The sequence below is a fragment of the Thunnus maccoyii genome, chromosome 9, assembly GCF_910596095.1.
Source record: "Thunnus maccoyii chromosome 9, fThuMac1.1, whole genome shotgun sequence".
NCBI lineage: Eukaryota > Metazoa > Chordata > Actinopteri > Scombriformes > Scombridae > Thunnus > Thunnus maccoyii.
Window position 1 is genome coordinate 33,439,354 of NC_056541.1, and position 13,645 is coordinate 33,452,998.

The following is a 13,645-nucleotide window of genomic DNA, read 5'->3' on the forward strand; positions in this document are numbered from 1 at the left end:
GTTTTACAGACCTGGAGAAGAAAAAACTGTTTATTATTATGTGAGGGAACTTAGCCACAGTGTCAAGGCACGTGGGAGGCAAACTCAGACTCGTCCAATCACTAAAAAGGTGATTTATTCAGACCAGTGTCTCAAGAAAAAAGAAAAAAAAATCAAAGTTATCTTAACTGGCTTAACTCAAGTGACCTCAACTTGAGACATGCTTATGTGCACACAGCTGCACAGACATCCTCTTTACTTACTGCTATACCTCTAAAGCAACAACTCTCCCCTTAAAAAGGCCCTCAGATCTATCTGGGCAGACCCATATTTCTTACAGGAGTGTCCTTTCCCTCATACCAACAACTGTTATATGACAATGTCACTTGTATCACTTAAAGGCACAATATGTAATTTCAGCCGCTAGGCGTCTCATTCAAAACAATAACAAAAGACGGAGTGTGACGACGGTGTGAAGTAGCAAGGGATCACGGGAGTTGTTGTCTTCGTTGTTAAATAACTAGCTTCACCGGGATAGGATTGCTACAGTGTTCATCGTTCAGGATATTTTTACCTGCAGAGGTCTCCTCCTCTCCACAAACGGACCCGGAGATTACAGGTAAAAACACTGAATAAAGCTGTTTCACCCAAAAAATCAGTGTTTCTCAGACGATGTACGGCGACCACCGGATGTCCGGTATGGGCTGTTAGCCGAGCTGCTGCTAACACTTGTTCGGTTTATTTCTCTTATAACTTTAGATCCAGACGTTCGGCCGGTTTCTCCCGGGAGCCGAATTATCCACAGAGGTCTCCTCCTCTCCAAAAACAAACGTACACGCAGATTAAAATCGTTAATCTTTTTAAATATTGATTTTTTTTTTTTCACCTAAAAAAAAATCAATATTTCTCCGACGATGTTTGGTGACCACCGGACTTTCTGGAGGGGCTGTTAGCCGAGCTGCTGCTAAAGTTTGTCCAGTTTATTTCTCTGATAACTTAAGATCCAGACGTCCAATGACTAAAATCCTTCTTCTGGCTAAAAGATATAGTTGAAAGCAACCTAAATTTATCATGAAAATGTGACTTAAAACTGAATAAAAGTCAATTTATAACAGTTTCTGTGGAACAACCACAACGCTGATGTATTATCTTGTATGTGTTTAAGTTACTCTTTGGTAGACGCCATTGTAGCGGACAAACACAGCGCCGCCGTATGCATCTGGTGCGTGTTTACTCTTTGGTAGAGGAGGTATGACGTCATTGACAGGCGACCAAATGAAACGGTCCGTTACTTTGATTAAATTACAGATTTCTCTGGGTTTGAACATTGTTGGAAACATTTGGGATAATGTAAGCACACAACTCAACAACATATATAACATAGGTCTAGTTGTTCTTAGACATTTTAATGTGGAATAATTACATATTATAGCTTTAATATTGTTTACACACTCAATCCACAATATAGTCTTCACCCTGAGCCAAAATAAGCACAAATAACATAAACTTGGTCCAACTCATGACATCACTGGTGAGCTCAGCAGGAGCTTAAAATCAGGAAGTCATCGGGTGACTCCCCCTTTGTCTCCTGGAAAGCATGATGAGTATGGTAAGTAACAAAGCAAGCCAATATATAACTCAGGAAACTTAAATCAATAAATAATAAGTGAACTTAAACAATACTTGATTAAACCCGAAATGCAGATGTAAATGTAGCAAAACAAACAAAACCTGGGAGAGTGTATGTGAAAGCAATGTCACAAATATAGATGGTATACTGGTTAAAGCAAACAAATGTTAAGAAATACAGTAAAGTGTAATAGGACAAATGTTGTGGTCGCACCCACTTTGTCACATATTATCACAATAAAAAACAGATAAGAGAATAAAATCTAACATTTTGTGTAGCAGAAAAATTTTCCCCTCTTTTCCTGTCTTGTTAATCATTTCATGCACATGCAGCCAAGGACTTTATTATCTCAAAGGAAATTTGGTTTGCAGGCAGGCGATAAAGACACAGATCACAAGAGAAGAGGGATGACAGTGAACAGCAGCAATCCATTTTAAAACACATAAAAGCAAAGATCAAATAATCACACACACACAGACAAGTCAGTACTGCAAGTACAAGTTTTAGCCACATCTGGTTCCCTCATTACACGAGTAATCACTCAATGAATGAACTATGTAACAGATAAAGGTAATTATATGGATTGCATAAGTATAAGGACCCCCACCAGGAAAAAACAACAGAAGAATATATTCCCTCTGTTCTGGACTGCAATATAAAATATATAAGTGAAAACTTCTACCATCCTGTATTTAAAAAACTAAGATCTTATTCAGATCCTTGTACAATAAAGTGCATATCTGAATTACAAGATTGAGAGATTCAGTATGACAGAGAGTCTGGCGCAACAACGGAGGTCAAACTTCCTATGATGAGACCGATCAGGGTAGTTAAGCATCAGCTGATCCTTACTGATAACTATAACTGTAAATGTCCTGCAGACGCTGGGCTCGCTGCACCCTCATCACCTTGCTGGCCACCCTTGCCGATTTTTCCAGCCTGTTTTTATTTACCAGACTAAGGCATCATAACCAAGCCACAACACAGTAAGTAAGAACAGATTCAATTAGAAGAGTGTAGATCTCTGCCACGTGTGTCTGGGGGCATGTATAGTATTGTCACTGAGCGTCCTCCTTGGTTCACCTAACTGTATAAACTTAATAAGGTAACAATAAACAGGACAATAAGTCCTAACTTCTAAATTTAAACATTATTTTTTAATAAGAACATTTTGTTGTTACCCACCACACAAGATAACTCCCCTCCCTCCCTCCTTCTGCCCTCCAACGTATCGCATCGTGCCAAACTTTAGTGGGTCATAACATATCGGATTGTTGTTGATCACTTGCGGCTCCTACCAGCCAGTTAAGAGGAGTGAGGAGTCAGCAGTCAATGGCGGTATAAAACGCATTATAAAATAGGTTTTTCAACAATTGTTAATCGCTGCAACAATGAGAGGTCCTTGAGCAAACAGTCATAAATGTGCACAAACAATATTAGGCTGATGGGTCCAGTAGTATGCAAGATTAGCTGCAGACACACACACAACAAAATGCATAATCTCCATGATGATAAAACACTAATGAGATGCAGTAAGTGCATTGAACACCTTAAATGAATTCATCTTAAAAAGAAACCTTTTTAGAGGCAGTATTTGTTTCAAATGATCAGTCACAGTGACCAATGTCCTTACAGTGGATGGTTGTGTTAGTAATACTGGACTGTGTTCTTCAAAAATCAGTGACCGTGTCTTTTAGTTTCTGGTACATTTATCCTGAGATAATCGTCAACAGCTGAACAGCCGCAGCTCTGGGAACCACTGATTTTTGGAAATTGGAAATTTATGGGAGGTTCAACTCACATAAAGTCAGTTTACTCACCTTTTCAAGCTTTTATAAATTCTAAGTCACGGTAAAAACTTGTGTAAAATGGTTCAGGGATGCATAATAAATAGTGAACATATAATGAAAGTCTGTTAAATGCAAGCACAGATTCATATTGTTCTACAGATGTATACTGTATAGCCACAGTGGGAGATCACTTGCTTTATATATAACCTCATGTTTATTTTACTGCCAATTTATCAATGGAAATGCCAAATGGTAACACACACTTATGCACATACAAAGAAGCTCTTCTTGATCTCATCCAAGATGCTAGGGGACTTACGTCGGTAATGGATATGCATTACTGACTCCTCATTACGTCATCCTGCTAGCAGTGTTTCCCAGTCAATCGCCTGGATCTCCTAGGAGCTAATGTCTTCCACACATCTGGTAAAGATCTCCCTGTGTCCCACTGACTTCCTCCTGTGTGTGTGATTGAAGATCAGGCAGTAAATCATATTCTGTGGCAGTGAGCATGAACGGGAATATGAATGAAATCCATTAAAAAATGATGGGTTGGATGGTTTGTATATTTGGATGTTCTTTTAATGTTAAAACTAAAAAGCAACTTACTGTTGCTGTTGAATCGAATGCTTATATTTTAAATTTTACTGTTTAAGAAATTGGAAAAGCAGGTTTAGCTTCATGAGAACTGCTCCATGAAGGACCATGAAAGACTCTGAGGTTAACCATGAAAGTAGAGCTCCTCAAAAACATAATCATTGCCATGCTGGTTTTCTTTTCTGTGTGGTATAGAAAGAAACGTAGGCAGAAGCAGCCTTTACTAAGACCCATTGTTTGGTTTCTTTCTTGGGCAGGATGGAAACTCTGGTGGATGCATACAGTAGCTTCAAAGACAGAGATCATGTGGAGTCGCCAGCACCTCTGGGATTGAGGAAATGACCAGTGACAGGCACTCAGGAAGATGGTGAGTTTGTTTTAAGCGCTAGGAAACAGTACCTGCCATTTCTATGAATGAGGCTATAGTTGTCCATACAGGCTGATCTTTGTGAGGTGTGCCCCCCAGTTCTCCCCTGATCCAGGTTACTACTGTATGCTGCCTTAAACCATACAAAGACCTGCAAAGAGAACTGAGAAAGTTCTTCCCAGGGTGCAGACCTCATTAAAAGAATATGCCCAGGATTAAGGGTAGTACCGGAGTATAGATTCCTCTTAAACAGACACTTCCTGGCCAATGTCACTGTGTTTATATTGTACTTAGCAGTTGAAGTATGTTGGAATTAGACTTCTGATTCACTGAGAAAAAGGAATATAGTGTTCTGTATGCTTCAAATGATGTTGGGTTGTTGAACAGGGCCTGAAAACTCCCACCACATCTCTGCAAATTCAAAATGATGCTTGACAATTTTTGTTTTTCTTTTCAAAACTGACAATCACACTCCACACAGCAATTGGCCAGGTGTGTGGAGGTGTGAAAATAAGGCAGGATTCTCTCCCAGGTCTTCTTCCATTCTTCACACAGTGACTTGAGTCGCTTTTCATGTGTACAAATAAAGGCAATGCCTTCAAGGAGAGATTGTCTGAAGGTGTACGCTGTTATCGCCTCTTGCCCCTCTTTAGGAAGGCAGGCTTTTTGTCCCGCCTTTGAGTTTTGCTGTATAAATCAGGTCTAAACTTTTTCAGTCAGACAACAGATCACCTCGATTAGTCTGTGCCAAGCATATCCCTTACTCACGACCTTTGCCTAAGGTAGCAGTACCTGATTCTACTCTCCAAACCACCGTCCTTGAGGTCGTAGAACTGCCTCGGTCTTGTTTCTGTATTTTCTCATATTTTTCTTGGTCTTAACAAGGCGTCTACAGCCATATTGGCAGCTCTGTGAGGCCAGCTGAGGCGGATGGAAATGTCATTAGTTATGCAGGTACTTTGTCATAAACCAAAGTATTGGATAAACAGAAATTTGAAGATGAAGGGAATCACCAAAGTAAATACAGTTTCATCCTGAGGGGAACACTAATGTCTGCACCAAATTTCATGGTGTTCCATCCAGTAGTTGAGATACAATATTTCACTAAAAAGAAAAAGTCAGAGGATCACCATAATCCCTAGGATTCATCCTCTGGAGAACATGAATATCTGTACAAAATTTCATGGCAATCCATCCTTTTAGGTGCTAATATCAAACCAGCAAAGTATTGGACTGAGAGCCATGCCACTAGCTAAAAACGACTGGATGTTTACTTCCTGCCAATGTCTGGTGCCCTCAAACGTTTATGCATTCATGTTATTTGGATCTTATGCTGTGAACAGAGCTCCTGCAGATACACCTGACCAAAAACTCCTTAAAGGATGGTTTCATTTTTTCAAGTCAACACTGACATGCCCATATCAACATTGAAAGACTTTTGCTCTGAGTCAGACATACTAAGTAGGTTTCTTCCAAAATTAGATTGATAAAAAAAATGTTAACACTGAAAGGGAAAACAAAAAGGGGGCCAAAAAGCACAACAGCTAACAAAATATCTCAAAAACGGGCAAAGCAAATATCAAGGTCAGGAAAACACCAAACTGTAGAAGTGCAGCTTGCACCGCCTGTTGTGCCGGCACAAATGTAGGGCTCTAAAAGTTTGTCGCTTCATCACCCGCCATTGTTAGCGTGGTAAGTGTGGCTTAGAGCATCACTAGCAGTTACCAGCGTAATTGCACAGTGTGTGCGATTAGGATCTTAATAATGCCTTCAGCAGCCAGTGCGTTGAGCCAGGACATGTGGTCTAATACATGGATTAGCACAAGGGATATCCTAGAGGGAGACTTTCCTCTATATACCCAGAGGCATTATGGGACACGCTTAACTCTAAATCCCTATACCAGTCTGAGGGCAGAGCAAGCACTTGTTATCAATTCATCAGTGTCATTGTGGAATTACTGGTCAAGGGCAAGAAATTCCTGGACAAATACTGCGGATAGAGTGAATGGAGAAACTAAGTCAGCCCTCTGTGCTGTTACTCACTTTGGAAAAACGATTAAATCAACATTAAAATGATCAGACAGCTTTCAAACATTCCCCAGGTTAGTTAAAACTCAAGCAAACAGTAAAATTATTACCCAGACTGTCAGTTGTAAATATTTCTTTTTAGGTATTTCTTACCATGCAATCACATTGTTTAAGTCACTGAATGAGTCTGTGAGTCTGCCCCCTACCACCTTCTAAGCACTTCCTGACAGGCTTCCCTGCACCTTCCAACAGATAATCTGTAGATCAACTAGCTCAGCTGCTTGCTTGTTTACAACCTCTCTGATCGTCTGAGTGCCCCGTCGGACTTCGTTGTGGCGACGTTGCCGCATTCCTAAATCGCAGCAATTACTTTGGTGAATATAATGTTATCATAAACGAACAAGATCAAAGTTATAATAACCTGGAATTAAGGCCCAGAAACACGGGATGAACTGTTTATTAAATGAAATGTCTTTAAAGTTCTTGAAAGTGCTGAAAAACACATGACTATCTGAGAATGAATGCTCTATCATGGATGAATGGATGGTGGTTTTGTTCTATTTCTTTTATCTGTTTAAAAACGATTGATTGATCGACACAGATTCCAAACCTCGTATACATTTTGCATGATTCTGTATCTCAGGATTAATCTGCATCATGAGCCTCAGCAGAGGGCAGGCTTGTCCCAGGTTTTCACTGCAACACAAACACAAACAGGAGGGATTTGAATATATCATACTTTTCTTCTTCTTGTGTTTTGTATTCCATAAAATCTTTATCCTGCCTCATGTATGATTAACAGAACTGTTGTTGTTCTCATGTATTTTTATCAGCTGAAACAGCCACCGTCACCCACTGTGATTCACTATACCCCTGTGTGTATTATTAGAGATGCGGAGAGGAAAGATAGCCTTGTAGACTGCTGACAGGTGAGGAGAATGATTAATGTTGTCTGACACACATTTTCTCCCATCTATCTATCCATCCTGCCCACCCTCCTGCCCACCTCCTCAGCATGGTCAACGTGCCCATGCGTGATTAAACAGTGTGTTTTTTTTTTGCAGCATTCATCCCTTTTCCCCTCAATGATATCATTTGAACCACTTCCCCTCATCCTCCGGGTGTATATTTCCAAACCTCGGTCAGATTTCTCTCTAAGCTCAGCTTTTAGTGAAGAGTGAGGCCTACCAGGAGTACTCTTGTGTTTCCTCTGTTGGATACACAAGCAGCCATTCTCTATCTCAAAGGTAAACAGTGGGCGGCCACTGAGGAATCTCCCTGCTGAGTTCATTTACACTGCAGGATGGGGATGCAGCTCCATGCAGAGGGAGAAATACAGCCAGGAGTCCCAGAAAGACACAAGAACTCTTGTTACAATGTACTTTGTTTAGTTCATTAATGTTCCTTTTTAAGCTGCTTAACTGTATTTTGCTCGACTGCATACTGTGTTACATCAAGTGACAGATTTTGCTGGCTGATTAAATCTGTGTCATAATAATTGAACTAAATTATTTTCTTCCACTGATGGATTTCTCTTTTGTGGTCATTTTGTTTTTAATTTTTCAGTCTCAGTTCTGAATTTGAAGCACATGAGTTGAGTCAAGTTAACTACCTTAACTTACTTAAATGTAAACATGATCGACATTAACAAATATTGAATTAAAGTAACATTACTGGAGGTATTTATTTATTTATTTATTGTTTGTTTATTGTAGCTGATGTGGTTGTTTTCCTGAGGTCCATCGTTAGCCTAGTGGCTTATTAATAGCTAGTGTTACCAGCTAGTAGCACATTATAAATCAGTTTAGCAACAATTTTACAGTGAATTACAACGTGCAATATCTCAGTAAGCATTGATTTCATGTTTGGTTAAAACAAGGCTGGTTGAAAAGAGAAATCCTGCCTTCAGGAAGATAATGACCAGTTTTTGTTAAAACTATTTTAGGTGCTGTTGAATTGTACTGTTGTATTGAGTGTTTTTTCTAATATTTTCTGTTCCCCATTTATATCAATGAGGTTAGAAAACTATTAGAAACACCTCTCAGTATAAGACAAATCATCAGAATTTCCTGCAGTGCTGCTGTGTGACACTGCGTTAGTTTTAGCTAGGTGTTCCTAATAAATTGCCAATGAGCCTTGAAATCGGTCATTGAAATAAACGATAGTTATATGTAACCTGTTGTGCTTTTCAACCTAGTTTAGCCCGGTTTTAATCTAGATGTCTCCACGTTTTTTGACCTGAAAATTGCTTACTGGGATTAGAGCACGTTTCCTGTTTCTATTTGAAGTGGAACTGCACCAATTTTTAGTTGGGCTGCACTACTACATATGTTAAAAAAGTAAAGTTAGTCACACTTTTCATTCATACTAGTCTACAATCGGAGGTCCGCGGATACAGACATGCGCACAGTAGTAAACAGAGTTGCAGCGTGATAACTTTCCAGAGTTGAAAAATTCATTCTGTGAGTATTACAAACTGCTAAATGCAGTAATCACGGTGATGCAGACCCTCCCAGTCTGCGGACCCGGAAAACATGAATTGGCCTTCAAGGTTTTTGTGGATCCAGATCTGGAGCTGTGTGAAATCTGATTAATTTCCTCAAGTTATGTCACTTGAGTCAGCGTCAGTTGGGTCTGAAGACTACAAGTTTGAAAATGAAAAAAAAAAATAGTGGTATGGAATTAGAAAGAATGAGGTTACCAGACCTTTGTAGCCCAATCCTCATCTTTGCTTGATGCTAGCAGCTCCAGACTACGTTACTACTAGCATAACACACCCGAATCTCCGACCAAATTATTGACAGTTGAGTTGACATGCGGGTTATGTAGGCGCCAGGTTTTGACAAGGAGAAATACATCGAATAAAAGTGACAATATCTTTAGTTGCCAGATTGTCTAATTGTCATTTAGATTTTGTTGTTTGGTGCATTGCTAAGTCTGTGCAGTACTCTTTTAAGTGTGATATTTTGCTCCTCTTTCCTCCCCTGATATACCATCTCAGGAAGAAAATCAATAGGCTGACGTCCCCGAGGGAAAAATAGTGGCACTCAGAGAACATCTTTATCTTGGGACCAACAACAATGATAAATAGACCTACTATTAAATGTTGAACAATACATTTTATCTGCAGTGAAGGTTTTTCCATTACTTTCCTGAAAAGTTGTAATATGAAGTTTTTTTTGGGAGAGAAAGCCCTTTTATTTATAGGCTATATATATATAATATATTGAATTTTAGTACCTCATTCCCTCTAGTATCTATTCTAGTGGAGATATACTGGACTATACTCAGTTTGTATGTTTGTCTTAGATCACCCAGTGCCAGACAATCACTTATTGTTATTGCTTTTTCAGGCCTTCGAGAAGACATACCGCAAAGACATACTGTGTGTTCTCTGGTCTATTTGTCTTTGGGCCAGCAGCTGTTTTACTACTCAATGGAAACAGTGAATGGCATTCAGGAGATGCCGCTGGGCGCCCAGAGCTCCTACCTGCTGTGTTGTTCATCATTACGGTTAAGACTTACCTACTGAGTGGCAGGGCCGCCTCTGTACACTCCCCCATTGGCCCTCACTGTGAACTGAACCTTGATATGCTTGTTAACCAAAAGCACAGTTTTTTCCAGCTTAGATGGAAAAGTTGTAAGCGTTCACCTCCTTTTTAGCTCTGACTCACCGAGGCATTTCAGGTCATTTACAACTTACCTCTGGGTCAACATGCCGAAGTTCCTCTAAACTGACAGATCACGTAGACGCACATGATTTTCACACTAATGAGTGAGTCTTGCTTACCTCTTAATTATAGGAGAACATCAGCTTTTGAATGTGATCATTGTGAGGTCTACAGATGTGCGTCAGCTTACAGTAAAATGAACAGTAGCTGATATGTCATGTTCCTGTATTACTCAGCAACACACTTTAACCCATGATTAACATGGAGCCCATGGCTGGAAAACTCCTGCAGTGCAGAGGGGAAAAAAAAAATCACGGATTCCCACAAAACCCAGAGGAGTCCCTTTCATGTGGTGCATTTAACAGTGTAACCCACATTCTGGTGGCCTGAGCTCACTTCCAGACTTCATCTCACAGTTCTGCTTCCCCTGCTGATGTGGTGAGTACACACATTCATAATGTCCTTAATTAGTCCTTGCAAATACACACAGACACACACTTTCAAACAGATGCACGCAGTGAGCGGCCGGTGGGAATGGAACAAACTAGAGATGACGGGAGGTCGGACTCCTTCCACACCTCGAAAATCTGCTTAGCTAAACCGTCTGTTCCCGGTGCCATGGCAACACCATCAGCAAAGTCGAGAAAGCTTCCTAGGTTCCCTTGTGAATTACTTGTTCCATAAACACTGCACGGACAGGCATTGCTCAAACATCTGGATGCAGGCTGTCAGATACAAGCGGGCTGTATTTATTTAGGTTTTCCTCATATCTCCATGACATTGAAACATTGTGAGAACTGTCAGATCATTTTCCCCTCTCGGTTGGGCATTCATGTGGTCTTGTGTGGCTCAGTGTGGTACAGTTCAACATGGTTCTACCACTACCAGAATTTCCCATTAGGGCCACCCAGACTAAAAGACTCATGCACTTATGTTGATGTAAACCACTGATTCCCAACCAAGGGCACTTGTATCCCAGGGGGCACTTCTGCAGTTGCCGGGTGGTAAATGGAAAGATTGTGGAGAAGCTCGACACATTTTAATTAATATTTGTACAAAGAGATATATCCACATAATTGTGTTTACGAAAAAATCTAAATAGAATTACAAATTGGTGTGATGTGCATCTTTAGTACATTTACTGTAACAATAAACACTAAGTTACCAGCTACCTTGACTGCACAGAGAGTATACAACTTCCACCAGCCTGAGTCATTTAACACTATAAAGCCACGTGTTACAATTCAGAGTCCTATAAAACTAGCTAGAACGTGAGCAGAAAAATGGCTCAAATAAATAGATAGATATGGTTTAAATAGTGAGATTGAATTGCATAAAAGTAATTAATAAACTGTGAAAATAATTATCTAACAGTAATAGATAAACAGTTAGCTAAAATAATGGTTAAACATTTGAAATAATTAGATAAAAGTAATGAATAAACAGTAAAACCTGCAGTGCAGAACTTTTGTCTCCCCCTTCTGGCAGTGAGAGTAATTACCAAAACACTGTCGACATGCACTTAAAACGTGTGCCTACAGGTGAGCTCACCCCCGTCCTCGGGAGCGCTGTCTGTCTTCATTGGATCATGTTTTACCTGTTTGACAACAAATGTTGACCGGCCAATCGTCTCAGGAGTCTGGCTGTTAGCAGCTGAAATTACCGGCTGGTCCCACCCAGCCAGCCGGGAGCAAATTCCCAAATAGGCATTATTTGAATTAAATTGACCACATACTGGGAATCTAAATGGTTACTTTCTCGCCTGTGACTTATTAACAGTTCTACAGCGGAAATTACAACAGCTTTAGCCTGTCGGATTAGAGTTGCCGGGAAAATTACGTCATGTTTGGCATCCTGACCCATCATCTACGTCGTGCAATGATGGGAAACCAAACATTGCTGGTTGACGTAACATGCATCACTACCGGTGCACTAGTGTGGACAAGTCGTACTGGATACCAGATTAAAAAACTTTGTATACTGTGAAATACAGAGAGATTTATTTGGCATTGTGTGAAGCACTTGTGAATTCATTTGGCAAGGGCTTGAATGTAACGGACGTTCATTTATCTGTGAAAGTCCCGCACTCCAGCTTTAAAATAGTTAGCATAAATGGTTAAAATAGTTAGCTAAAAGTGATGAATAAGCAGTTGACATACAATAATTAGCTTAAAGATTTGGGTTGAAAGCTGAAATAATAAGTAGAAGCATGAATGCAAAATAAATCTTAACACTGGCAATTCAAATTTTTACTTAACATCACATTTAAAATAATTTGAAATGAACAAATTTGGAATATGATGTATGAGGTCGGTGAAGGGGAACTTGAGCTCATCTGATAGGGATGCAGGGGTACGTCAGCCAGAAACCACTGCCACTGAACCACTGCTGTAATATAGTCAAAAGTCTCCACCAACACTTCACATATCAATGGCCTGCGTCATGCAATGTCACCATGTGATCACCTCAAGATGGAGGTATGTGCCAGAGCAGAGGAACCAGATGGTGGAGTGTGAAGCCAGGGTCACGTTAGGGTTCAGCTCCAAGGACGGCAGAGTTGTGGAGAGGCAGTGAATTTTGTCTGACAGGGCCTGGGGACTCCCCAGAGAACAGCACTATCACATAGCACCACAGGCCATATTACCACATGAGTAAGACACCACAGGTGGTATCGGGCTTTTCCGAGAGTCATTGTTTCTCTGGGCTGGGTTACTGCATGCAGACATCATAATGGGGGAAAAGATGAATTTCAGAGATGGAAGTTGGTTGCAGTTGGATATAAGTGGCGTCCCATCTCTCGGGAACTGGGATGATAAAGCAGCTGTCTGAAGACACTGGCTAGAAGCAATTTTTCATGTGTAACAAGGAACATTCTCCAGAGTGTTGATACTGATAGGTTATAGAATTTCATTAGAAATGTAACCAAATTCCTGAAATATTACATCTGCAAGGGCTTTTTAATCAACACCCCTGACTTCAGTAGCATACTGTTTTCTTTGCAACAGGAAACTGAGACAGATGAATAAAAAGGAAAAAAGAGGGCTGCATTATAGAGGATGTTCTCAATGTGTGATTACAGTTCTTTAAAATGGGAATTGGTCTTGGATCAAGCAGGCAAAAGATTTTTAGTCTTTAAAATATTTTGTGTTGTGATATACTATTACAGTCACAGCAAATTTTACACATTTATTTTATTCTTACCATGAATAAAGATGATCATTTTTAGAGGTGTGAGAATCTTGCCACAATACGGCCTGCTTTTTGTAAAAACTCAGCCCTTTTACTTCTGTATGAAGATATACGGTATACTGTATGAGAGGTAGAGTCATCATTTCCTGCATCTTTATATGATTAACTGTAACGGATCTTCAGGATACGGATCAACAATTCAAAGTTTACTTTAATAAAACAACCCACTCCACACTCAAATGTGATTACAGCCATGTCCTCACACCGAACACTTAATTGAATTTGACAAACGCAGGCCGGATATATCCTACTTGGACAAAGACAAGTTTCAGGTGTACTTTGCAACACTCAAAAAATGAATAGCCAAAGAACTATTCAGCACCTCACTCCAAAG

The 13,645-nt window shown here is 40.0% G+C and overlaps 1 long non-coding RNA gene across 3 annotated transcripts; it reads left to right on the top strand.

Moving 5' to 3' along the window:
• Positions 1-561: 561 nt before the first annotated feature.
• LOC121903354 lies at positions 562-8,069 on the top strand. 3 transcript variants are annotated; one of them, XR_006098023.1, is made up of 4 exons: positions 562-598; positions 4,254-4,363; positions 7,225-7,320; positions 7,456-8,069. It is a non-coding gene; the product is annotated as an uncharacterized LOC121903354 (long non-coding RNA). The 3 variants fall into 3 exon arrangements; XR_006098022.1 differs by lacking the exon at positions 562-598 and adding an exon at positions 1,378-1,588; XR_006098024.1 differs by lacking the exon at positions 562-598 and adding an exon at positions 3,445-3,825.
• The last annotated feature ends 5,576 nt before the right edge of the window (positions 8,070-13,645 follow it).